The following is a 6,002-nucleotide window of genomic DNA, read 5'->3' as shown; positions in this document are numbered from 1 at the left end:
CCATATATAGGAGGAGAAAATAGTGCCTTTGTCAGTGCGATGAAGAAATAAGGCAGAATCATAATGATTAGTAATGTAATCCAAGTGAGAGATGGTAGAGCTGAACTTAACAAACTAAGCTCGTGGAACTTGTTTAAGGCCATAAAAAGCACGATGAAAGTGACAAACCTTGTTTAGTTCAAAAGAGAGACCAGAAGGAGGTTGCATATAAACTTCTTCACTTAAATTCCCATTAAGCAATGCATTTTTTATGTCTATCTGAAAAAATGTCCCATTTACTAGCAGCGACAACAATTAAAAGGGCACAAACAGATGAGATTAGAGCAATTGGAGCAAAAGTCTCTTCATAATCAATCCCATACTCCTGTGTAAAACTTTTTGCAACAAGACGAGCTTTATAGCTCTCAATGGAACCATCAGAGCGAGTCTTGATCTTGTAAATCCACTTACAACCAACCACAGATTTCCTAGTAGGGGAGAGTCACCAAATCTCAAGTATGATTTTTAGATAATGCATCAAGTTTCTCTTTCATTGCAATCTGCCATAAAGGGTTAGTGGAGGCCTCACGATAGGTGTGAGGCTCGTGTAGTGTAGCAAGGGTAGTGTAACAATGATAATCAAGTAAATGTTCAGGAATGGATCTTAACTGCGTTGAGTGACGAGGTGGAATATCTTGTCAAGATCTTCAGGCAAAGCAAGAGTAGGGGACCCAAGAGTCTTCAAACTGTTCATCTTCCACTTGTTCATTAGAGGAGAGACATAAAAAATATCTGGTGGTTGGACAGAGAACTCTATAGGAAGCTCAGGAGCAACTAAAGAAGAAATATGTGGCTTATCTGGAAAAAGATCTAAGACAGAGGAGGTAGATAGGGAGGCATGGAAGTGAGAAAGCTCGACAAAGGAGCGATGTTCCTAAAAGACAACATTGTGAAGACGATGAGAGATCGGATTATGACACTAATACCCCTTTTGAGTTTTGCTATAGTCAACAAAACAACAAAGCCTAGACTAAGGCTCAAGTTTGTTATGTTCATGCGGTTGAAGAAGAACGAAATAGGCAGAACCAAAGGAGAGAAGGTGGTGATAGTCTAAAGTTGACCCAAAAAGGCGCTCATATAGAGTTTAATTTTGGATGACAGAACTAGGAATGCGATTAATAGCATGAACAACATGAAGAGTAGCTTCGCCCCAAAAAGGAGAGCACGAATAGTGTCAAGAATATGACGAAATTTTCGTTCTGCTTGACCATTGTGCTGAGAGGTACCCGGACAAGTTAAATGATGAATAGTGCCATAGGAATGCAAAATAGCTTGGAAAGTATATTGAGTGTATTCAAGAGCATAATCAAATCAAAAAATTTTGATGCGTTTGGACAATTTAGAACGTTGTTTCATATGAAAATTCCAGCTATAGAAAGAATAATCATCAACAAAATATTGAGATCCACCAATACTAAAGACAGAGGAAGGCCCCCAAATATCACAATGAATTAGGTCAAAGATATTAGTGGACATTGATTCACAAGTATTAAAAGGCAAAGTTTATTGTTTTCCTAACTGACATGAAACATAATCAAAATTTTCTGTGGACACTGAATATAACAAACCTCTATAATCCAAGTGTTGTACCCGAGAGGAAGATGCGTGACCAAGTCGAGCACGCCAAAGTGCAAGGGAAGGAGTAGAAGAAATTGCAACAACAACAGAAACAAGAGCAACATGTGGAAGACGAAGGTTGTTCATGGGAAACATACGCCCAACTTTGGGACCGGTCCCAAGTTCTGTATAGTGCACCTTGAATAATTAAAGGTAATGCGATAACCCAACTTAGCTAATTGTCCCATAGAAAATAAATTATAAGAAATGTTAGGAACATTAAAGATCCTAATAACTGAGAGGTTGGAGGTCGAGATAAAACCTATATTTTGGCCAAACATTGTGGAACCGTTTGCTGTTCAAATATTAAAAGGGTGTGGTGCAGGTTCAAGTAGAGAAAAAAAAAAGGAAGAGTGAGGTGTCATGTGATTGTAACAAGTAGAATCCATAAGCTAAGAGGAATGAGACATACTAGATGAAACTGAGAGAGAAGAGGAATAAGATGCATTACCAACCATTCGAATGGTATTAGCGATGATGTTATGAAGGTTGATTGTGGAAATGTTGATAGTGGATCCAAAAGACTTGGACTTTGCAGAGACTAGAGCCATTGGTTGGCAGTGACGTCAACTTGATGACGTCACTTAGGGCTGACGTGGCATAGATGATGTAATCGTTGACGTTAGTAGATGCAGTTCTGGTGCATGTAAGCGCGTGGAAGTGCGTGAGGGAGAGTGATGATGCATGAAGATACCGTTGAGACTTGTAGTGGTGCGTGAGTGGTCCGATGAAGACGATTTTTCATAGGCGAGCAGATCAGAGAGAGTCCTTTCGGATGGTGTAACCTGTAGTCTGATTGAAGAAGCAAAAGTGGCGGCGGCGGCAAGGCATTGGTCTTTGATGTACTATAGTCATGGCGGAGGCAGTGGTGATTATAAAAACGACGGTTGTAGTGGATGACACCCACAAAGACAAGACTGCTTAAGAGCGGCACACTAGAGGATAAGAGTAGTGGCTCTGATACCATGTTAGAAATACTGAATGAATATTATTGTATTTCTCAAGTAATAAAATATACATGAGTGCCTTTATATAAGAGGCAGAGTATGTAGTACAAGTATGTGTGTAGTGCAAGTATGTGTGCTATATAAGTAAACAAGGTAGACCTAAAGCTTACAGCCTATTACACGTTAACACTGGTGTGTGAAATTTTGCTTCAGATTGAGCTTTTTGAAGAGTTCAATGATGAAGCAGCCATCTATAAGCATCATCTTAGCAAATTGGCCTTTGCTAAGTTTAACTTCATCACTATAACAGCTTTGAGCTTTCTCTTCCAACTTTTCCATTGCTTCCCTCACAGGCTCTAATTCTACTCCATGCTGCTATTTTGGATTAAAGAGATGATGAAAGCATTGCCATTTGAGCTCTTCCATGGCTTGTATCCGTGGTTCTCCATTGTGGTAAGGACCTATTGAGACAATACTGGGTTCATATGCCTTCTTCTTCACTAGACGCATGTTTGGAGGCACCTTGTAAATGTAGACACAGTTGCTTTCTCCAGGAATTTCATCATTTTTCAACTTCTCTTTCACTGAGGCACACCAATTTAACGTGTGGATAGCATGGGGAGCACCTGGGCTTATATCATCTGCATGAGCTATTCTTATGGCCACAAAATGAAGTTTCTATAAATGTTTTCTTTGTGTTGTTAGATTATAAATAACCATAATATAAATTCTAGTATCTTGAATTATCATGATTTCACAACCACACAAATTAATTATTAAGCCTACCTTGATCCATTACTAAACTCTTCTTAAGATCAAGTCTTAGTATAAAAGACACTTAATTCTTATAGGATTGGTTTCTCTCTTTTGACCCTCTTTTCTATTTAACTATTTAGTGTATTTGATGGAATAGCTAAATGACTCTTTTATAGGTAGAGACAGGACCAAATTCCTTGTATCCAAAACCTCCACTTGCCCATCAAAGTTGGAATTACTTAGGAAACTTACTTCTCCATTAACCAATGTTTTAAGGACATGTAACTTCTTATTAAACCATAACATATATGAAGTTATCAAATGGATATGTTATCAAATGGGACAATTTATTCTTACATTCTCCCACTTGGCCCATATGATAACTTACGTCAAGGCTTAATAAGATTAACTATTAGGTGCACAATGGTACATATCCTCTTACTTTAAATTGGTTGTCATAATACTATAATTAAACAACCCACTAATGCGAGTCATGGCGGTTCCATATCAATTATACAACATAGTTCCTTCCATGTACTACAACACTAGCAACTTGCTTAATATAGCTTATCAATGAGAAGTGACTTAAAAGGTCCAACAATAATGTCTCATTTGTTAGAGACTATTCCTGTTATTATTTATTCATCATCATATATGTACATACATAAAATAAAAAAACGGGAATAATCAAAAACACTTTTAATGAGATCTCCAAGTGTCAAAAGCATAAAGTAATAACAACCATCATGTTCTACGTTCAAGACCCATTCGATCAACATGTTCCTTAAATGTCTTACGAGGTACCCCTTTGTCAATGGATCTGCAATCATAAGCTATGTGCTTATGTGTTCTATTGACACCCGTTGTTTCTGAACTTCTTCTTTAACAGTAAGGTATTTCAATTCCATATGTTATGCACCATTAGAAAACTTATCGTTTTAAAGAAAAATACAGCTGTAGAATTATCACAATAAATTCTCAGTGGCTTGGAAATAGAGTTAACAATTCCAAGTCTTTGAGATAAAATTCTGCAACCACAATCCATGAACTGTGGCCTCAAAGCATGCCACAAATTCAGCTTCCATAGTGGATGTAGTAGTGATAGTTTGCTTTGAACTTTTCCATGATATTGCTCCTTCAGCTAACATGAACAAATAACCAAAAGTGGACTTTCTAGTATCAACACATCCAGCAAAATTTGAATCTGAGTAACCAATGACCTCAAGATTATCAGATCTCTTAAATGTGAGAATGTAATCCTTTGTGTCTTGCAAGTACCTCATCACTTTCTTTGCAGCTTTCCAATGATCCAATCCTGGATTGCTTTGATATCTTCCTGGCATACCAACTACAAAGCTGATATTGGGCCTTGTGCATGTTTGGGTATACATTAAACTTCCTACTGCAAAAGCATAAGGAATTCCTTCCATTTTTTTCTATTCCCATTCATTTTGTGGACATTGCATAAGGCTGAATTTGTCCCCTTTTTGAATTGGGGGCAACCCCAGCAGAACATTTCTCCATATTGAATCTCTCTAGGAGTCTTTTAGTGTATCCTTTCTGAGACAACCCTAACAGTCCAAGTGATCTATTCCGGAATATTTCTATTCCTGTCACATAAGTTGCCTCGCCCATATCTTTCATTTCAAAGTTCTTAGAGAGAAACTTCTTGGTTTCATGCAATAAGCCAAGATCACTACTAGCAAGCAAAATATCATCAACATACAAAATCAAAAATATAAACTTACTCCTACTAACCTTCAGATAAATACACCAGTCAACAGTGTTTTCCTTAAATCAAAAAGATGTAATGGTATCATTAAACTTAAGATACCATTGTCGAGAAGCTTGTTTAAGTCCGTATATTGACTTCTTAAGTTTGCAAACTAAGTGTTCCTTACCCTTAATGGAGAAACCTTCAGGTTGATCCACATAGACATCCTCTTCTAAACTCCCATTCAAGAAAGTAGTTTTCACATCCATTTGGTGCAACTCCGAATCATAATGAACTACCAATGCCAAATTGATTCTAAGTGAGTCCTTCTCGAATACAGGGGAAAAGGTCTCTTGGTAATCAATGCCTTCTTTCTAAGTGAAACCTTTGGCCACAAGTCTAGCTTTAAATCATTCGATATTGCCCTTAGAGTCACGCTTCGTCTTAAAGACTCATTTACTACCAAATTTCTTGTATCCTTCAAGCAATTTTATGAGATCCCAGACTTTATTTTGGTCAATTGATTTCATTTCATGTTTCATGGAATCCATCCATCTAATAGAATCAACACTTTTTATGGATTGTGTAAATGAAACCGGGTCCTTACTTGTTCTTATATCAAAATTAGATTCATGTAGATAAACCATATAATCATCAGAAATAACATACTTTCTTTCTCTTTGAGATCCTCTTAATGCTATCTCTTGTGGTTCTTCTACCACCTGTTCATTGGTGAGCATCTCATTATGGAGTAGTGGTTCATTAATTTGTTATTCAACATTTTTTTGGCTGTTGAACATCCACATTTCGTAGATTATTACTCCCACCGATTTCACCATTTTCAATGAACATGGCATTACAAGTTTCCACGATTCTCGTACCATGGTTAGCACAGTAGAACCTATACCCTTTAGACTTTTCAAGGTAAC

The sequence above is a fragment of the Castanea sativa genome, chromosome 4, assembly GCF_040712315.1.
Source record: "Castanea sativa cultivar Marrone di Chiusa Pesio chromosome 4, ASM4071231v1".
NCBI classification, from domain to species: Eukaryota; Viridiplantae; Streptophyta; class Magnoliopsida; order Fagales; family Fagaceae; genus Castanea; species Castanea sativa.
Note: the sequence above shows the minus strand (reverse complement) of the source record.